This window comes from Bos taurus, chromosome 1 (assembly GCF_002263795.3).
Source record: "Bos taurus isolate L1 Dominette 01449 registration number 42190680 breed Hereford chromosome 1, ARS-UCD2.0, whole genome shotgun sequence".
Taxonomy (NCBI): domain Eukaryota; kingdom Metazoa; phylum Chordata; class Mammalia; order Artiodactyla; family Bovidae; genus Bos; species Bos taurus.
Genome location: NC_037328.1, coordinates 112,872,710 through 112,895,436, shown reverse-complemented (window position 1 = coordinate 112,895,436; position 22,727 = coordinate 112,872,710).

Below are 22,727 nucleotides of genomic sequence, written 5' to 3'. Positions count from 1 at the left end.
TGAGACTCACATCCATCGAGTCAGTGATGCCATCCAGCCATCTCATCCTCTGTCATCCCCTTCTCCTCTTGCCCCTAATCCCTCCCAGCATCAGAGTCTTTTCCAATGAGTCAACTCTTCACATGAGGTGGCCAAAGTACTGGAGTTTCAGCTTTAGCATCATTCCTTCCAAAGAAATCCCAGGGCTGATCTCCTTCAGAATGGACTGGTTGGATGTCATTGCAGTCCAAGGGACTCTCAAGAGTCTTCTCCAACACCACAGTTCAAAAGCATCAATTCTTCGGCACTCAGCCTTCTTCACAGTCCAAGGACCTAACAAAAACAGAAGATATTAAGAAGAGGTGGCAAGAATACACAGAAGAACTGTACAAAAAAGAGCTTCACGACCCAGATAACCACGATGGTGTGATCACTGACCTAGAGCCAGACATCCTGGAATATGAAGTCAAATGGGCCTTAGAAAGCATCACTACAAACAAAACTAGTGGAGGTGATGGAATTCCAGTTCAGCCATTTCAAATCCTGAAAGATGATGCTGTGAAATTCAGCACTCAATATGCCAGCAAATTTGGAAAACTCAGCAATGGCCATAGGACTGGAAAAGGTCAGCTTTCATTCCAATCCCAAAGAAAGGCAATGCCAAAGAATACTCAAACTACCGCACAATTGCACTCATCTCACACGCTAGTAAAGTAATGCTCAAAATACTCCAAGCCAGGCTTCAGCAGTACATGAACCATGAACTCCAGATGTTCAAGCTGGTTTTAGCAAAGGCAGAAGAACCAGAGATAAAATTGCCAGCATCTGCTGGATCATGGAAATAGCAAGAGAGTTCCAGAAAAGCATCTATTTCTGCTTTATTGACTATGCCAAACCTTTGACTGTGTGGATCACAATAAACTGTGGAAAATTCTGAAAGAGATGGGAATACCAGACCACCTGACCTGCCTCTTGAGAAATCTGTATGCAGGTCAGGAAGCAACAGTTAGAACTGGACATGGAACAACAGACTGGTTCCAAATAGGAAAAGGAGTACGTCAAGGCTGTATATTGTCACCCTGCTTATTTACCTTATATAGAGAGTACATCATGAGAAACACTGGGCTGGAAGAAGCACAAGCTGGAATCAAGATTGCTGGGAGAAATATCAATAACCTCAGATATGCAGATGACACTACCCTTATGGCAGAAAGTGAAGAGGAACTCAAAAGGCTCTTGGTGAAAGTGAAAGATGAGAGTGAAAAAGCTGGCTTAAAACTCAACATTCAGAAAACGAAGATCATGGCATCCAGTCCCATCACTTCATGGGAAATAGATGGGGAAACAGTGGAAACAGTGTCAGACTTTATTTTCTTGGGCTCCAAAATCACTGCAAATGGTGACTGAAGCCACGAAATTAAAAGACATTTACAACAGAGGTCCGTCTAGTCACGGCTATGGTTTTTCCAGTGGTCATGTATGGATGTGAGAGTTGGACTGTGAAGAAAGCTGAGCAATGAAGAATTGATGCTTTTGAACTGTGGTGTTGGAGAGGACTCTTGAGAGTCCCTTGGCCTGCAAGGAGATCCAACCAGCCCATTCTAAAGGAGATCAGTCCTGGGTGTTCATTTGAAGGACTGATGCTAAAGCTGAAACTCCAATACTTTGGCCACCTCATGCGAAGTGTTGACTCATTGCAAGAGACTCTGATGCTGGGAGGGATTGGGAGCAGGAGGAGAAGGGGACGACAGAAGATGAGATGGCTGGATGGCATCACCGACTCAATGGACTTGATTTTGGGTGAACTCCGGGAGTTGGTGATGGACATGGAGGCCTGGCGTGCTGTGGTTCATGGGATTGCAAAGAGTCGGACACGACTGAACAATTGAACTGAACTGAACTGAAACGGAAGGCATTGTTGTAAAGGTTCTGTATATCATCTCTTCAAGTTTAATCCTAAACTCTGTGGGGTAGGAGCTATAATCTCCATTTTACAGATGAAGAAACAATAGTACAGAGCTACTAAGTTGATTGGTTAACCAGCTACTAAGTGATGAAGTTGGAATTTTAACTCATGTTGTTTTTGGATCTAGAGCCTTTACATTTAAATGAAGGAACCGCATGCAGAGGCATAAAAGCACCAAAATACTAAGGGCTATGAAATAGAGAGAGATGGTACTACAAGAACATATAATAGCTAATTTGGGAAGACGGGGAACCGGGTCAGTACCAACTGATATCTTAAGGATGACTAGGAGTTAAGCTCTCATTTTTTTATTGAAGAAGGTGGCGCTAGTGGTAAAGAACCTGCTAGAGGAGACATAAGAGATAGGGGTTCTATTCCTGGGTCGGGCATTGCAACTCACTCCAGTGTTCTTGCCAGGAGAATCCCATGGACAGAGAAGCCTGGTGAGCAACAGGACATGGGGTCAGACAGTGCTGAAGTGACTTAGCATACATGCACATATTTGACATAATATTATATTAGTTATAGGTATACAACATAATCACTTGATATTTGTATATATTGCAAAGTGATTTCCACAATAAGTCTAGTTAACATCTGTCATCATACATAGTTGCAGATTTTTTTTTTTTGAGATGACAACTTTTAAGATCTACTATCTTAGCAACTTTCAAATATACAATATAGAATTATGAGCTATAGTCATAATGCTGTTCATTATATCCCATGACTTATGTGTTTTATAACTGGAAGTTCGTACCTTTTGACTATCTTCACCCATTTCACCTCCACCCCATTTCCTATACTCTCATTTTAACCATGGAATATGAGTAAAAAGCCACTTCTTCTTATTCTCCCTTTTCAGGTCAAAGAAAAATGGTGCTTAAATTGCCTTAAAAAGGTCAATATATAACTCTCACAGCATAAACCACCTCCTTTAAGTCACAAGAATCCCTCCTGGAAAACCCACTCCTACTTTTCCTTTCCAGAGGTACTGCTTGCAGTGAGTCTATGGTAAAACAATAATAAAAAAAAAGATCTAAGAAAGAGTGCACAGTTTATGGTTCTTTTCCAAGAGACTCTGGGCCCACTGGGGATGGAGTACTCCCATCCCCGAGTAAGAGAGCATATATGTAGTTCAGTGGAATGTGTTTACACTGAGCTATGAAGTTTTACCATGGAAACCTAGTATATAGCATACTGAGGCAGAAACATCTACTCTTGTGGAAATATGTAACATCTTTGGGAGTGTTGGCAGTAATCTTGGATTACTTGCTTAAAATTATTCTTTTTTTCTCAAGAGCTCTCAGTTTTGTAAGATCTTCCAAGATCTTTAACTTGAAACATAAAACTCATTAATGGTGCCAGAGATACGAGTCCACTTTGTATGTTTACTCAGAATTTGTTCTCCACCAAAGTCTCAAGATGTTAAATAAAGATAAAAGGAAGGTTTGAACTTCAGTGCTTTTCTGATTCATACAAGCATTATGATTTTGGAAAGTCCCTCTTTTAAAACAAAGAGTGTTAACATCTCATACTCACGGTGGCCAGTCAGTTCTTACTTCCTCTATTTGCTCCCCAAAGAGGCCCTTGGCAGAAAATGTGCATACTGTAGTTTGTAACTTAGGCAACAGTTTCACAGTCTTCATCACCTTGGTCTTCACAACGCATCACAATGGAAAAGCAAGTGTTGTGATTTTCACAGTCACACTGACTCAGCAAGGTCAGTTTAGGTTCAGTCTCTGCCCAAATACCAATAACAGCTCATCAAAACATAGTTCACTGCTTCCAAAGTGACAGGTTTCAACCCTTTGGCATTCCTAAAATACTTGGTGGTGGTGGTGATGCTGGTTCTGTTGCTAAGTCATGTCCAATTCTTGCAACCCCATGGTGCTAGTGGTGCTAGGGTTAGAAGAAGTTGCTTCAGAAATTTTTGTTAAAATAAGAGAACATCTAGAAATTCTTACTTATTTCTTTTCCACTCAGTTTAAGGGGTAAGCATATTAATGATGTTCCTAATTAAATATTTATTTATTCCATTCTTGGGTTTATTGTTTTCATCAAATAATATAAATGCTTAGTGGCACCCAGCACATCTAATACGCCAGGGTCCTAAGTGTACAAAACCTAGTTTCGAGAGGAACAGGGAAATCAGTGAGGATAGTGCATTGTGGGGAGCTCTGGCATAGAGGCAACCTGGGCAGGGAGGTTAGAAAGAGAAGTCATTAAGTCAACTGGGAGAGTCAACTGGGAGTTGATCAGGGAAAGCTTTGCAGAATAGGTGTCATTGCATTTGATTGCTTCAAAAATTTTTTTTTTTTTAAGAAAACAAACACCCCCCCCCACACACACACACACACACACAATTGTGAAGTCCTAACTTGGTTAGCTATTAGTTTCTAGGAGTAAGCACTGTGCATAGCCGGTGGTCATGTCAGGAGCAAAGAGGTCAGTGGCGATTGGAGGGAAAGCCAAGTTTAACCAATTATGGTCATCCTTGCTAGCCCAGTAATCTACTCCCTCACAGTCTTTTAACTTAAAGGCAGAGGGAATACCTGGAAAGAGAATGAGAGAGGCTGATGGCACAGCAGGATGATAAATAGGATCTGGGACTTGGGAGGCTAAATGCGGGTATGGTCCCCTCACCCACCCTTCTCTATCATCCAGGAGAGAAGGGAGAGAGCACAGGTTTCCATACCTTCTGCACTTGGATGGACACATCTGCCGCAGCACCTCCTTATTTCCTGAAATCTGTGTCCCTGCTGTTTTTCCTTCTGGTCCACATCTAGCATTTCAAAAGCATTACTATCAAAAAGAAACTTTCTTGCATCTCCACTCAGTACTGCTTAGTCCTCATAAACATGAATAGTTAACTAAGCAAAACTGTCAGAAAATGCTTCTGCTGAATTGGTTGGAAAGGTCTTCATTTCATCTTCTTGATGTCCTCATGTTCCATTCCAAGAGCCGTCACAGGATACATGTCACTCATTAGAGAAGCTTCTGGATTATATTCACTGAGTTCACAATCTATATTTTGGGCCACATAAAGGAGCTAAAACCTGATGTCCAGGAGCCTTTGGAACTGTTGCTGTTGTTTTAGTCACTCAGTCATGTCTGAGTCTTTTGTGATCCATGGACTGTAGCCTGCCAGGCTCCTGTGTCCATGGCATTTTCTAGGCAAGAATGCTGGAATTACAATGTTCATTGCAGCACTATTTACAATAGGTAGGACATGGAAGCAACCTAGATGTTCATCAACAGATGAATGGATAAAGAAGCTGGTACACATATACAATGGAATATTAGTCATAAAAAGGAATGTATCTGAGTCAGTTCTAGTGAGGTAGATGAAACTAGAGCCTATTATACAGAGTGAAGTAAGTCAGAAAGAGAAAAACAAATATCTTTTATTAATACACACATATGGAATCTAGAAATGTGGTACTGAGGAACCTATTTGCAGGATAGTAATGGAGATGCAGACATAGAGAATAGACTTGTAGACACAGTGGGGAACGGAAAGGGTGGGACACATTGAGAGAGTATACATATACATTGCTATATGTTAGACAGATAGGTAGTGGGAATTTGCTGTATAATGCAGGGAGGTCAAACTGGTGCTCTGTGGCAATATAGAGGGGCAGAATGGAGCAGAAGTGGGAGTGAGGTTCAAGAGGGAGGGGACATATGTATACTTATGTCTGATTCATGTTGATATGTGGCAGAAATCAACACAATATTATAAGGAAATTATCCTCCAGTAAAAAAAAGAATACTGGAGTGATTTGCCATTTCCCCCTCCAGGGGATCTTCCTGACCCAGGGATTGAACCTGTGTCTCCTGCACTGGCAGGCAGATTCTTTACCCCAAACCACCAAGGAAGTCCTTTGGCACTGTTAACTAGTATATAAATCCTTGAATTCTTCTCTGAAGTTTGTTATCACAAAAATACTGTAATAATTTTTTTTTAATTTTATTTTATTTTTAAACTTTACATAATTGTATTAGTTTTGCCAAATATCAAAATGAATCCACCACAGGTATACATGTGTTCCCCATCCTGACCCCTCCTCCCTCCTCCCTCCCCATACCCTCCCTCTGGGTCGTCCCAGTGCACTAGCCCCAAGCATCCAGTATCGTGCATCGAACCTGGACTGGCAACTCGTTTCTTACATGATATTTTACATGTTACAATGTCATTCTCCCAAATCTTCCCACCCTCTCCCTCTCCCACAGAGTCCATAAGACTGTTCTATACATCAGTGTCTCTTTTGCTGTCTCGTACACAGGGTTATTGTTACCATCTTTCTAAATTCCATATATATGCGTTAGAATACTGTATTTATGTTTTTCCTTCTGGCTTACTTCACTCTGTATAATAGGCTCCAGTTTCATCCACCTCATTAGAACTGATTCAAATGTACTCTTTTTAATGGCTGAGTAATACTCCATTGTGTATATGTACCACAGCTTTCTTATCCATTCATCTGCTGATGGACATCTAGGTTGCTTCCATGTCTTGGCTATTATAAACAGTGCTGCGATGAACATTGGGGTACACGTGTCTCTTTCCCTTCTGGTTTCCTCAGTGTGTATGCCCAGCAGTGGGATAAGGCAGTTCTATTTCCAGTTTTTTAAGGAATCTCCACACTGTTCTCCATAGTGGCTGTACTAGTTTGCATTCCCACCAACAGTGTAAGAGGGTTCCCTTTTCTCCACACCCTCTCCAGCATTTATTATTTGTAGACTTTTGGATCGCAGCCATTCTGACTGGTGTGAAATGGTACCTCATAGTGGTTTTGATTTGCATTTCTCTGATAATGAGTGATGTTGAGCATCTTTTCATGTGTTTGTTAGCCATCTGTATGTCTTTTTTGGAGAAATGTCTATTTAGTTCTTTGGCCCATTTTTTGATTGGGTCGTTTATTTTTCTGGAGTTGAGCTGTAGGAGTTGCTTGTATATTTTTGAGATTAGTTGTTTGTCGGTTGCTTCATTTGCTATTATTTTCTCCCATTCTGAAGGCTGTCTTTTCACCTTGCTAATAGTTTCCTTTGATGTGCAGAAGCTTTTAAGGTTAATTAGGTCCCATTTGTTTATTTTTGCTTTTATTTCCAATATTCTGGGAGGTGGGTCATAGAGGATCCTGCTGTGATGTATGTCGGAGAGTGTTTTGCCTATGTTCTCCTCTAGGAGTTTTATAGTTTCTGGTCTTACGTTTAGATCTTTAATCCATTTTGAGTTTATTTTTGTGTATGGTGTTAGAAAGTGGTCCAGTTTCATTCTTTTACAAGTGGTTGACCAGATTTCCCAGCACCACTTGTTAAAGAGATTGTCTTTAATCCATTGTATATTCTTGCCTCCTTTGTCGAAGATAAGGTGTCCATATGTGCGTGGATTTATCTCTGGGCTTTCTATTTTATTCCATTGATCAATATTTCTGTCTTTGTGCCAGTACCATACTGTCTTGATAACTGTGGCTTTGTAGTAGAGCCTGAAGTCAGGTAGGTTGATTCCTCCAGTTCCATTCTTCTTTCTCAAGATCGCTTTGGCTATTCGAGGTTTTTTGTATTTCCATACAAATTGTGAAATTATTTGTTCTAGCTCTGTGAAGAATACTGTTGGTAGCTTGATAGGGATTGCGTTGAATCTATAAATTGCTTTGGGTAGTATACTCATTTTCACTATATTGATTCTTCCAATCCATGAACATGGTATATTTCTCCATCTATTAGTGTCCTCTTTGATTTCTTTCACCAGTGTTTTATAGTTTTCTATATATAGGTCTTTAGTTTCTTTAGGTAGATATATTCCTAAGTATTTTATTCTTTCTGTTGCAATGGTGAATGGAATTGTTTCCTTAATTTCTCTTTCTGTTTTCTCATTATTAGTGTATAGGAATGCAAGGGATTTCTGTGTGTTGATTTTATATCCTGCAACTTTACTGTAGTCATTGATTATTTCTAGTAATTTTCTGGTGGACTCTTTAGGGTTTTCTATGTAGAGGATCATGTCATCTGCAAATAGTGAGAGTTTTACTTCTTCTTTTCCAATTTGGATTCCTTTTATTTCTTTTTCTGCTCTGATTGCTGTGGCCAAAACTTCCAAAACTATGTTGAACAGTAATGGTGAAAGTGGGCACCCTTGTCTTGTTCCTGACTTTAGAGGAAATGCTTTCAATTTTTCACCATTGAGGATAATGTTTGCAGTGGGTTTGTCATATATAGCTTTTATTATGTTGAGGTATGTTCCTTCTATTCCTGCTTTCTGGAGAGTTTTTATCATAAATGGATGTTGAATTTTGTCAAAGGCTTTCTCTGCATCTATTGAGATAATCATATGGTTTTTATTTTTCAATTTGTTAATGTGTATTACATTGATTGATTTGCGGATATTGAAGAATCCTTGCATCCCTGGGATAAAGCCCACTTGATCATGGTGTATGATCTTTTTAATGTGTTGTTGGATTCTGATTGCTAGAATTTTGTTAAGGATTTTTGCATCTATGTTCATCAGTGATATTGGCCTGTAGTTTTCTTTTTTTGTGGGATCTTTGTCAGGTTTTGGTATTAGGGTGATGGTGGCCTCATAGAATGAGTTTGGAAGTTTACCTTCCTCTGCAATTTTCTGGAAGAGTTTGAGCAGGATAGGTGTTAGCTCTTCTCTAAATTTTTGGTAGAATTCAGCTGTGAAGCCGTCTGGACCGGGGCTTTTGTTTGCTGGAAGATTTTTGATTACAGTTTCAATTTCCATGCTTGTGATGGGTCTGTTAAGATTTTCTATTTCTTCCTGGTCCAGTTTTGGAAAGTTGTACTTTTCTAAGAATTTGTCCATTTCTTCCACGTTGTCCATTTTATTGGCATATAATTGTTGATAGTAGTCTCTTATGATCCTTTGTATTTCTGTGTTGTCTGTTGTGATCTCTCCATTTTCGTTTCTAATTTTGTTGATTTGATTTTTCTCCCTTTGTTTCTTGATGAGTCTGGCTAATGGTTTGTCAATTTTATTTATCCTTTCAAAGAACCAGCTTTTGGTTTTGTTGATTTTTGCTATGGTCTCTTTTGTTTCTTTTGCATTTATTTCTGCTCTAATTTTTAAGATTTCTTTCCTTCTACTAACCCTGGGGTTCTTCATTTCTTCCTTTTCTAGTTGCTTTAGGTGTAGAGTTAGGTTATTTATTTGACTTTTTTCTTGTTTCTTGAGGTGTGCCTGTATTGCTATGAACTTTCCCCTTAGGACTGCTTTTACCGTGTCCCACAGGTTTTGGGTTGTTGTGTTTTCATTTTCATTCGTTTCTATGCAAATTTTGATTTCTTTTTTGATTTCTTCTGTGATTTGTTGGTTATTCAGCAGCGTGTTGTTCAGCCTCCATATGTTGGAATTTTTAATAGTTTTTCTCCTGTAATTGAGATCTAATCTTACTGCATTGTGGTCAGAAAAAATGCTTGGAATGATTTCTATCTTTTTGAATTTACCAAGGCTAGCTTTATGGCCCAGGATGTGATCTATCCTGGAGAAGGTTCCATGTGCGCTTGAGAAAAAGGTGAAATTCATTGTTTTGGGATGAAATGACCTATAGATATCAATTAGGTCTAACTGGTCTATTGTATCGTTTAAAGTTTGTGTTTCCTTGTTAATTTTCTGTTTAGTTGATCTATCCATAGGTGTGAGTGGGGTATTAAAGTCTCCCACTATTATTGTGTCATTGTTAATTTCTCCTTTCATACTTGTTAGCATTTGTCTTACGTACTGTGGTGCTCCCGTGTTGGGTGCATATATATTTATAATTGTTATATCTTCTTCTTGGATTGATCCTTTGATCATTATGTAGTGACCTTCTTTGTCTCTTTTCACAGCCTTTGTTTTAAAGTCTATTTTATCTGATATGAGTATTGCTACTCCTGCTTTCTTTTGGTCCCTATTTGCATGGAAAATCTTTTTCCAGCCCTTCACTTTCAGTCTGTATGTGTCTCCTGTTTTGAGGTGGGTCTCTTGTAGACAACATATGTAGGGGTCTTGTTTTTGTATCCATTCAGCCAGTCTTTGTCTTTTGGTTGGGGCATTCAACCCATTTACGTTTAAGGTAATTACTGATAAGTATGTTCCCGTTGCCATTTACTTTATTGTTTTGGGTTCGAGTTTATACACCGTTTTTGTGTTTCCTGTCTAGAGAATATCCTTTAGTATTTGTTGGAGAGCTGGTTTGGTGGTGCAGAATTCTCTCAGCTTTTGCTTGTCTGAAAAGCTTTTGATTTCTCCTTCATACTTGAATGAGATCCTTGCTGGGTACAATAATCTGGGCTGTAGGTTATTTTCTTTCATCATTTTAAGTATGTCTTGCCATTCCCTCCTGGCTTGAAGAGTTTCTATTGAAAGATCAGCTGTTATCCTTATGGGAATTCCCTTGTGTGTTATTTGTTGTTTTTCCCTTGCTGCTTTTAATATTTGTTCTTTGTGTTTGATCTTTGTTAATTTGATTAATATGTGTCTTGGGGTGTTTCTCCTTGGGTTTATCCTGTTTGGTACTCTCTGGGTTTCTTGGACTTGGGTGATTATTTCCTTCCCCATTTTAGGGAAGTTTTCCACTATTATCTCCTCAAGTATTTTCTCATGGTCTTTCTTTTTGTCTTCTTCTTCTGGAACCCCTATGATTCGAATGTTGTAGCGTTTAATATTGTCCTGGAGGTCTCTGAGATTGTCCTCATTTCTTTTAATTCGTTTTTCTTTTATCCTCTCTGATTCATTTATTTCTACCATTCTATCTTCTAATTCACTAATCCTGTCTTCTGCCTCTGTTATTCTACTATTTGTTGCCTCCAGAGTGTTTTTAATTTCACTTATTGCATTATTCATTATATATTGACTCTTTTTTATTTCTTCTAGGTCCTTGTTAAACCTTTCTTGCATCTTCTCAATCCTTGTCTCCAGGCTATTTATCTGTGATTCCATTTTAGTTTCAAGATTTTGGATCAATTTCACTATCATTATTCGGAATTCTTTATCAGGTAGATTCCCTATCTCTTCCTCTTTTGTTTGGTTTGGTGGGCATTTATCCTGTTCCTTTATCTGCTGAGTATTCCTCTGTCTCTTCATCTTGTTTAAATTGCTGAGTTTGGGGTGTCCTTTCTGTATTCTGGCAGTTTGTGGAGTTCTCTTTATTGTGGTGTTTCCTCGCTGTGTGTGGGTTTGTACAGGTGGCTTGTCAAGGTTTCCTGGTTAGGGAAGCTTGTGTCGGTGTTCTGGTGGGTGGAGCTGTATTTCTTCTCTCTGGAGTGCAATGAAATGTCCAGTAATGAGTTATGAGATGTCTATAGTTTTGGGGTGACTTTGGGCAGCCTGTATCTTGAAGCTCAGGGCTGTGTTCCTTTGTTGCTGGAGAATTTGCTTGGTATGTCTTGCCCTGGAACTTATTGGCCCTTGTGTGGTGCTTGGTTTCAGTGTCGGTATGGAGGCATTTGATGAGCTCCTGTGAATGAATGTTCCTGGAGTCAGGAGTTCCCTGGAGTCAGGGTTTGGACTTAAGTCTCCTGCTTCCGATTATCGGTCTTATTTTTACAGTAGTTTCAAAACTTCTCCTTCTATACAGCACCATTGATAAAACATCTACATTAAAGATGATAAGTTTCTCTACAGTGAGGGTCACTCAGAGAGGTTCACAGGGTTACATGGAGAAGAGAAGAGGGAGGAGGGAGTTAGAGGTGACCCAAATGAGATGAGGTGAATCAATAGTGGAGAGAGTGGGCTAGCCAGTAGTCACTTCCTTATGTGCACTCCACAACTGGACCACTCAGAGATGTTCACGGGGTTATACAGAGAAGAGAAGAAGGAGGAAGGTAACAGAGGTGGCCAGAAGGATAAAAGGGGGGAATGAAAAGGAGGGAGACAGATCCAGCCAGTAATCAGTTCCCTAAGTGTTCTCCACCGTCTGGAACACACAGAAATTCACAGAGTTGGGTAGAGTAGAGAGGGGTTAGGGAGGAGACACAGGCGACCTGGTGGAGAAAAAGGAGGGTCCAAAGGGAGAGAGAGCAGTCAAGCCAGTAATCTCACTCCCTAGTGAAAAATGGGTCCTGAAGATTGGGTCCTTAAAGGTACAAAATTGGTAACAAATACATAAAAGCAAAAATTAAAAATCTAGAGTAGAGTTTGGAATTTCAAAAATACGATGTTAAAGAAAAGAAGAAGGAAAAGAAAGAGAGAAAGAACGAACAAACAAAAACAAACAAGGTCGCGAAAATTATAAAGAAAGTACAGGTACAAAATTGATAACTAATACCAGAAAGCGAAAATTAAAAATCTAGAGTAGAGTTTGGAATTTCAAAAATACGATGTTAAAGAAAAGAAGAAGGAAAAGAAAGAGAGAAAAAACGAACAAACAAAAACAAACAAGGTCGCGAAAATTATAAAGAAAGTACAGGTACAAAGTTGATAACTAATACCAGAAAGCAAAAATTAAAAATCTAGAGTAGAGTTTGGAATTTCAAAAATACAATGTTAAAAAAAAAAAAAAGAAGAAGAAGAAAAATAAAGAGAGAAAACAAACAAACAAATACGAACAATGTCACAAAAATTATAAAATACAGGTACAAAATTGATATCAAATACCAAAAAGCATAAATTAAAAATCTAGAGTAAAGTTTGGAATTTCAGATATACAATGTTATATAAAAGAAGAAGAGAAAGAAACAGAGAAGAAGAAGAAAAAAAAAAGTCACAGAAATTATATAAAAAAAAAAACTATAGGTACAAAATTGATAACATATACCAAAAAGCAAAAATTAAAAATCTAGAGTAGAGTTTGGAATTTCAAAAATACAATGTTAAAGAAAAGAAGAAAAAAACAAAAACAAACAAACAAAAAAAACAAGGTCAAAAAATTATAAAATATATATATATGAAGTTTGCTGAAGAAGAAAAAAATAGGGTCTTTTTTTTTTTTTTGGCAAAGTAATAGGTTATAAAAGTGAAAATTAAAGGAACAATAGAGGACTTAAAATTTTTTTTTTAATTAAAAAAAAAAAAGAATGATTGTAAAAATAATAAAAATATATCTAGGACTTTTTTTTTTTTTTTTTTTTTTTGTGGGTGAGTGGGTTCAGTTCATTTTTGGCTAGTTCCTTGGTCAGATTTATATTTCTCAAGATCTATAGGCCCCTTCCTATGTAGTCCGTAGTAACCACAGGGTTTTGATCTATTGCCTATAGCTTCCAAGGCGTTTCCCTCTGTTATATCTTCTTCTGTTTGCTAGTCTCTTCAGTATCTGGTTTCCGCCCTGACTCAAAGGGCACGGTGGAGGACACTTTTTTTTTTTTTTTTTTTTAGGCTTACTTGTTCAGTCGCGCTGTGGGGAGGGAGGGAGGGATGCTGCAAACAAATAACACTGGCGTGGGCTCGCAATGCCTCAGCCACCCTGGGTCTGCCCCTGCTCACGGCGCGTGTAGCCTCCCTGTCCACACTGCTCGGACTCTAGGTTGTTCCGCCGGGAACAATCCGAGGCTGGCCCTGGGCTGCATGCACCTCCCAGGTCCAAGCTGCTCAGGTTCAGGCACTCGGGTAGTCCTCAGAGGCGCAGACTCAGTTGGGCCTGCGTTTTGTGCTCTTCCCTGGTCCGAGCAGCTCAGGTGATGAGGTGTTTGGCGAGCGCCAATGCTGCGACTTATCGCCTCCCCGCCACTCGGTTATCTGGGTGTTAAAACCGGCGCACCTTCTCAGGCAGATGTTGACCGTCCAGACCCCCAAGAAGTTTTAGTTAGCAAAGAAGCCTGCTTACAGTTTTATAGATAATGTCTCTCTGGGGCTGCGATTGCCCCCTTCCGGCTCTGGCTGCCTGTCACCGGAGGGGGAAGATCTGCAGCCGGCTATCTCTGTTCAGTCCTTTGTTCCGTGCGCGGGCCTGGGGGTCTTAGGTTAGGGCTGGCTTTTCGCGTGGTAGATATCCCACAGTCTGGTTTGCTAGCCCAAATTATTTCGCTCAGATAGCACTCAGGGTATTCAGGCCAGATTCTTACTCTCAGCGATGCAGCCCACGCCGCGCCTCCCTGCCCAGCCCCGGTTTGCTAATGGCGGATGCAGGCGTCTGCGCTGCTTCTCCGCTGGGGGAGTTACCGTAGGGCTCGCAATCTGCGAGTTTTAAATTGTTTATTTATTTTTTCTCCCTGTTATGTTGCCCTCTGTGCTTCCAAAGCTCGGCACAGATTCGGCAGTGAGAAGGTTTCCTGATGTTTGGAAACTTCTCTCTTTTTAAGATTCCCTTCCCTGGACGGAACTCCGTCCCTCCCTCTTTTGTCTCTTTTTTTTGTTTGTTTTTAATATTTTTTCCTACCTCCTTTCGAAGAGTTGGGTTGCTTTTCTGGGTACCTGATGTCCTCTGCCGGCATTCAGAAGTTGTTTTGTGGAATTTACTCGACGTTTAAATGCTCTTTTGATGAATTTGTGGGGGAGAAAGTGTTCTCCCCGTCCTACTCCTCCGCCATCTTGGCTCCTCCCCCCCCTGTAATAATTTTTTAAATTTGTTTAATTTGGCTATTCTGGCAGCATTTTCCTCTGGTTTCCATGAAGTCACTTCTGCCTCACTCATTCCTCATATTCTTGCAGGGCACTTGGGTGTTCCAGATACTGTGGAATAGGGATGGCCCTCAAAGTTACAGTTTATTGAATAATACACACAGGTGAACAAACTCTTCAGTACACTCAGCTTCATCCTTTCAGAGGTAACTTTCAAAAGACTGCTTGATGATGTCAACTATGAAACACAGAAATAGGTCAGGGTATTTTTTTTCATTTTGGCCATACAACTAGCTTATCACTACTTTTGAGGGCAATTTACTTAAGCTTTCTTTGTACTTCTGGAAAAGGTGTTGAGAATTTTTAATTATATCTCTAACTTATGTGTTTATCTGTATTGAAGCAAAATTCTAATTAACCACGTAAGCAAGAAAATCCTGAATCAAATCCTTTTCAAAAGGAAATTTTATTTCTTAATACCAGAATATAAATAGGTGGGATGCAAAACAAGGACTCCATATTAAAAGTAATTGATGAAAGAAATACCAGCATGCATATTCTCAGGTTGTTGTGAAGCAAGAAATGCTAAAACTATATTGCATGTCATGGATTACATGAGTTTATGTAGGTTCTATGTTTTCGTTTTCCTCCCTGTGTTATGTAGCCTCTAAAATGTGCCCCAGTGATCCCTATCTCCAGGCATTCACACCTTTGTGTAATCCTTTCCTCCTGAGTGTGGGTTAGACTCAGTGATTCCCCTCTAATGAATAAACTAAGCAAATGTGGTGGGATGATACTCCTGAGATTCAGTTCAGTTGCTCAGTTGTGTCTGACTCTTTGCAACTGCATGGACTGCAGCACACCAGGCTTAGGTTACACAAAGGCTCTAACTTCATCTTTCTCTCTCTCTCTCTCTCTCTCTCTCTCTGTCTCTCTCTCTCTTGCTTTGAGTGAAACCAGCTGCCCTATGGAGTGAGCTTACCCCACAAGACAAGATACTGAGGGTTCCCTGCCAACAGACAGCAAGAAACTGAGGCCCTCAGTTCAACAACTGATAACAAACGTAATCTTGAAACAACCACACAGATAAGCTTGTAAAGATATCCCCCTCCAGGCGAGCAGAGATCTGCACAGCTCAAATGATGTGACAATACCTTGATCATACCCTCATGGAGGCCTTGAGTCGGAGGTCCAGCTAGGTTGCAGCCAGATTCCTAACCCACAGAAACTAAGAGATGACAAATACTAGCTCTTTTAAACTATTAATTGTGGAGCAATAGATATCAAATGCACTTCCTCTCAAAAATGAGGAAACTTTGAATTGGATCTTGAAAGAAATAAAAAGTCTGCTTTTGCAGGACCATGAGCAAGTGGGGATGACTGATCTTGTCATAATCTTCCTCGTGTCTCTGTTTTTCCTCCTGTATACTTCAGTAGCCCCTCTCCTCAGTCCCTCCTTCCCTGGGGCACAGAAGGTTAGAGGGAGCTGCAGAGGTTCCTCAGAGGAAAGGTTCAGCATGTGAGGTAAGGTTGGGGATGAGGCATGAGCAAAACCTTCTGCTCACTTCTTTCAGAGACATTCCATTTTTACGTAAATCACAAATTGAGATTCCACCTAAAATTTCATGTGAAGAAAGCATCTCATTGAAAAAGCAAGTCTGAACTCTCATAAAGCACTTATTTAGCACTTGTTCTTTCTAGAACAAAGGGCTGGGTGTTTGAAAGGATGAGCCTTATTCCTGGGCCTGCTACACAGTTCCTGGAGTCCCAGTTTCCTCCTGTCTCTGAGATGAAATTACCTGTCCCACCTCCATCACAAGATCATTGAGAGTCTTATCTGTGGGGACCCTGCATGCCATCTGTTTCTGTGGCCTGGAACACTCCAGCCAGATATCATAGGGCTTGTTCTCTTGTTTCATTCTGGATTTGACATAGATGTGAATCTTCCCTGACCTTCTCCACAGATCACCTTGCCACCCCATCACTCTATTCTTTAACTCTGCTGACACATTTTTTTAAAGTCTCTCTAATCACCACCTGATACATTTCGTGTTTATTTGTCTGAGATTTTAAAGATTTGCTTGTCTACGTCACCCTAGGATACAAGCTTCAAGAGGCCAAAGACTTAGTCTGTTTGGTTGTATTCCATATCCTCAGGAGTTACAACTGCCTGACACTTGTGGGTGCTCAATGGACATGTCTTAAATGGGATAATGGCCTTCCCAGGTGGCACTAGTGATCAAGAACCCACCTGCTAATGCAGAAGACATTAGAGTCAGGGGTTCAATCCCTGGGAAGATCCCCTAGAGGAGGAAATGGCAATACAGCCTGGAGAATCCCAAGGACAGAAGAGCCTGGCGGGCTGTAGTCCACAGGGTTGCTAAGAGTCAGACATGACCGGAGTGACTTAGCACACACGCAAATTGGATAATGAGTGAATGAATCAGTGAGTGAAATGAGACAATGGCATGTGCTCCTAATATATTTAATGTGAAATTACAAAATAAGTTCATTTTATGGAACTCCTAGGTAACAGCATCCCTTGGAGGCAAACACAACAGTTACAGATTTACCCCATCTCTGGAAGTTACTGGCCCTTGGTATTTTCAAAGTAACCAAGAGTTTCTCTGGACACACATTCTCTTTTAAATTTGATTTTTCAAAAGGAAATGCTACATAAGATAAAAGTGGAGCTGCCACTCTTCCCCCACATTCCAGTGCAGGCGCATTATTGCACATTATTGCTCTGACGTCTCCCCCCTACAAGCCCCTTGAAGAATCTGTGATGAGGTTCACATGCCAAACCCGTGTTAAAACTCCCCCACCCTGCTGGTGTCTGGAAAGCTTCCAGACCCTTAGCTGAGGAAAGCAAAATTTGGAGGAAAAAAGGAAGAAACAAAGTAACTCAGTTATGCTCCTTCATAATGTGAAGCTTTGTTTTGTGATACATTTTGGATTCCTGAGATGGTTGTCAGAAGTGGCTTGTGAATAATTTAATATGAAGGCGAGCTAAAGAACAGCAGTGATTTTTTTTTTAATTACTCTTCCCATTACAGTAAATATTGATTCAGGATTGCTAAGCTTATGAAATGACTTGAAATAATTTAACAAGTAATGCATTTCTAAATACTGTATATGTGAGAGATATACATTACTAACCCAAAGCTTTAAAGTAGAATCCTCCAAAATATTTTCAGTTAGAAACATCATTTTTTCCCCAATGATTTATTCCTTTAGGGAGAATAGGACACCAAAGAGCTATCTTTTCTTCTCCCTTTGTACATAACCTCGTTTTCAAGGTAAAGGTACTTAGCTTCCACCTGAGTGCTGATTTTCTAGCTACAAAAGATGATCTGAAGAATGGTGAGAATTAGTTCATTCTTGAGTAGGTATTTGAGCATTACTTTACTAGCGTGTGAGATGAGTGCAATTGTGCGGTAGTTTGATCATTCTTTGGCATTGCATTTCTTTGGGATTGGAATGAAAACTGACCTTTTCCAGTCCTGTGGCCACTGCTGAGTTTTCCAAATTTGCTGGCATATTGAGTGCAGCACTTTCACAGCATCATCTTTCAGGATTTGGAATAGCTCAACTGGAATTCTATCACCTCCGCTAGCTTTGTTCGTAGTGATGCTAAGGCCCACTTGACATCACATTCCAGGATGTCTGGCTGTAGGTCAGTGATCACACCATCGTGATTATCTGGGTCGTGAAGATCTTTTTTGTACAGTTCTTCTGTGTATTCTTGCCATCTCTTCTTAATATCTTCTGCTTCTGTTAGGTCCATACCATTTCTGTCCTTTATTGAGCTCATCTTTGCATGAAATGTTCCTTTGGTATCTCTGATTTTCTTGAAGAGATCTCTAGTCTTTCCCATTCTGTTGTTTTCCTCTATTTCCTTGCATTGATCGCTGAAGAAGGCTTTCTTATCTCTTCTTGCTGTGAACTTCCTGATGTTCAAGCTGGTTTTAGAAAAGGCAGAGGAACCAGAGATCAAATTGCCAACATCTGCTGGATCATGGAAAAAGCAAGAGAGTTCCAGAAAAACATCTATTTCTGCTTTATTGACTATGCCAAAGCCTTTGACTGTGTGGATCACAATCAACTGTGGAAAATTCTGAAAGAGATGGGAATACCAGACCACCTGACCTGCCTCTTGAGAAACGTGTACGCAAGTCAGGAACCAACAGTTAGAACTGGACATGGACCAACAGACTGGTTCCAAATAGGAAAAGGAGTACGTCAAGGCTGTATATTGTCACCCTGTTTATTTAACTTCTATGCAAAGTACATCGTGAGAAACGCTAGACTGGAAGAAACACAAGCTGGAATCAAGATTTCAGGAGAAATATCAATAACCTCAGATATGCAGATGACACCACCCTTATGGCAGAAAGTGAAAAGGAACTCAAAAGCCTCTCGATGAAAGTGAAAGTGGAGAGTGAAAAAGTTGGCTTAAGCTCAACATTCAGAAAACGAAGATCATGGCATCTGGTCCCATCACTTCATGGGAAATAGATGGGGAAACAGTGGAAACAGTGTCAGACTTTATTTTTCTGGGCTCCAAAATCACTGCAGATGGTGACTGCAGCCATGAAGTTAAAAGATGCTTACTCCTTGGAAGAAAAGTTATGACCAACCTAGATAGCATATTCAAAAGCAGAGCCATTACTTTGCCACCAAAGGTTCTTCTAGTCAAGGCAATGGTTTTTCCTGTGGTCGTGTATGGATGTGAGAGTTGGACTGTGAAGAAGGCTGAGTGCCAAAGAATTGATGCTTTTGAACTGTGGTGTTGGAGAAGGCTCTTGAGAGTCCCTTGGACTGCAAGGAGATCCAACCAGTCCATTCTGAAGGAGATCAGCCCTGGGATTTCTTTGGAAGGAATGATGCTAAAGCTGAAACTCCAGTACTTTGGCCACCTCATAGGAAGAGTTGACTCATTGGAAAAGACTCTGATGCTGGGAGGGATTGGGGGCAAGAGGAGAAGGGGACGACAGAGGATGAGATGGCTGGATGGCATCACTGACTCGATGGACGTGAGTCTGAGTGAACTCCGGGAGTTGGTGATGGACAGGGAGGCCTGGCGTGCTGCAATTCATGGGGTCGCAAAGAGTCAGACACGACTGAGCGACTGATCTGATCTGATCTGATCTGAGTAGGTATGCAGAGTGGGTCCCTTGGAGCTACCACCTCAGCCAGCTATTGCCATCTTCATCTTGCTCCCAGGAAAGGCTAAAGTTCAGCTTCCATCACATGCCCTGGAAATACTGGTTGTTTGTAATCAGCATCTGTTCCCTTTGGGCTGGTATATATTCAGATTAATTGTTGCCTGTGTCATCTGAATTGTTAAATATCTTAAGTACACTGCCCTTCACTGTAACCCTGAATTCCTGCTGGGACTGCAGATGGCTCCAGAGATGCTTCAGACTAAAGATGTAGCCTTGGCTTCAGAGATTGCTCAAGGGTCAGCAAGTGAAGTGATCTCAAATTGGTTGGCAATTCAGGACAGAAAGGCTGTTAATAGTTTTAGGTATTGGGAGGGGTAGTTGTGAGGGCTGGACCTGCTGCAATTACTTTGTCACCATGAAGAAAACTAGCCTGAGTAAAAAGCTGAGGCATAGTGAAGAGCAGATCTAGAGTATGGTAGAAAATTGTAGGTAGAGTCCAGTAGAAGTTATATCTGAAATGTACTCTACCTCTGAACTTTTTGAGCTCTGTGAACAAATACATCCCCTTGAATGATTTAGCCAACTGAATATAGACTTTTTAAATAACTTGAAACAAAAGTAACTTCAAATGATAGGGGAGCAATTTATCACTAGGGAGGGTAGGGTACTATTTTTAATAATACCATCTCTAGATGTCCAGAAACTTAATGATAGTGAAGAAGTTAGAATTTATATCTATTATTTCTCAGTTACTTCACAGTTATTAAATTTAATGTTGAAACAGTCCTACTAGAAGAAGAATATTATCCCATTTGCCAGAGAAGCCAGATAGAGCTCAGAGAGAATGTATTCCTAAGACCAACCAGATGATTAAACCAGAATTGAAACCCAGGACTCCTTGATTCTAAAATTTTTCAGTATCCTCAGCTTCCCATGACTTCTGCCTCACACTGAACTACAGTGCTATACTTGACTGGATTGTAAAGGGCCTTGCCTGCCACACTAATGAGTTTCAGAGAATATTATTTTGGGGGAAAGGAGGCCATGTCACAGCACATTGAGAACCCATTGAAATTTATTGACACTCTTCTTATGAAAACATACTTACTGCTCATAAAACAATTTTCGGAGTGTAATTTCAGGGGGTTCACAGACCTCCATAAATTCATGCACTTCTTCATCACCCCACTTCCAGTTTGAGAACTCTAGTGTATTCTTTGTAGAATTATAGACAATTTTAAGTTAAATAATTGACAAAATGAGATTTGCATTCTGCAAACATAATTCTCATAGCTTCCAGAGGGCAGACTGGAGGGGACAGTGGCTGCAGGTAGGAAGCTGCATTAGAGTTTAGGGCAAACTTCATCTGTGAGGCATGAGATTGGCATACACCCCAGTGAGAGGCCAGAGAAAACATGTAATGTGTAGGATGCAGAGAGTGAAGCAGAAAGAGGCTTTGGAGATGGCTCCAGTCCTTACATTAGATGACTTGACAGATGGATATAATTAGAGATATAAATAATGTAGTAGTAAAAGAAATGGATTTAAATGATCAATATTATGATAAAGGATGTGACTTGGGGCTAAGGTTCACATAAGAACTGTTCCCTAACGTGAATAAGCAGGGCTGGAGTGGAGTGGGGTGGGTGGTTCAGGAAACAGAGAGGTGTTGCATATATAAGAAACCTTATCTAAGAGCATGGAAAATTGCAAAGGAATATTGGCCAATGGAGATATTTCAGTGATTATGCAATCTGCATTTCCCAGGTCATATTGGCCTGGGAGTAAAAACAGGAACAGAAGAGCAGAAACAGTAATTTTGTGTGTCAACTTCCTTTACCATGGACCAGCCTCTTCACATGCATGTGAGAACAGATCTCTTGCTTTTTTCTGCCTTACTTGCTCAGCTAATACCTGAGAGCCGCAATGATCAAGAGGCAGCTGAGCTGGTCTTGTGTCTTGCTCAGACCCCTAAGGTTGGCCTCTGTTCTGCTTTGTCCCATGCTGTCAGATGTTCTCAAGGACCAGAAGTGGGTCAAGGACCCTCCTTTGTATCTCCTAAATAAATACCCAGGCTTCGCAGGTGGTGCTAATGCTAAAGAACCTGCCTGCCAATGCAGGAGACATAAGAGATGTGGGTTCTATCCCTGGGTTGGGAAGATTCCCTGGAGGAGGGCATGGCAACCCATTCCAGTATTCTTGCCTGGAGAACCCATGGACAGAGGAGCATGGTGGGCTCCAGTCCATAGGGTTGAAAAAAGTTGGACACGACTGAAGCAACTTAACACACTTAGCACACAAACAAATAAATACCCAGGTGATTGATGGGCGAAAAAGAGGCAAATCTTTTTATTGTATGGTTGCAAATCCTTTTCCCTGAGCACTCTCTGCCATCTCTCTCTCACTCTTCCCTAGGAAAATTGGAGACAGATGCTCCACTGTATTCAAAATTGCCACCCTCCCTTTATCTCTGACCTAGGAATTAGCTTGTATACTTCAGATATCTATCCTCCAAAAGTCTGGTCTCTGCTACAAGTTGTTTGTGAAACACCATCCTAATAGGTTCCCTAGAAAATGTGTATAAACTATACACTATAAATTCCAGGAGGAAACCATTTTGTATTTATATCATACGATTCCTGAGATAACAAAATGATTTTTAAAAATGAGGTCAGGGAATATTGCTTGATGTTGTTGCTTGTTGAATAGAATTACATGTTTAAAAATTCCAGTGTAAAACTTTTTTTTCCCCCTCAGCATTAAAAACACAACAACAAACCCAACCACAGAAAAGTTGTATTGATTTAGTGTCTAGATTTTTGTTATATAAATAGCTCAATATCACCTCAAGGAACTAAATTATACACTGAAAATAGAAACCCAAATCATCTTGGCTCTCAGTTTATGCTGATATCTGAAACCATAAGCGAGCGTAGAAGACTTGGCTTTTTACAGCCAGACCTCCCAACAAGATTCACCCCTCTAGCTTCTGTGGTTTCTCGGGCTGTGTTTGATGTTGCTACAGTATGTATTCTGTGGAGAGTCTCTTTGCTGGGAAACATTACCGCATCACTAATTTGCTTTGAGTAAAAAAGTAAAAGGAAACTAGGAA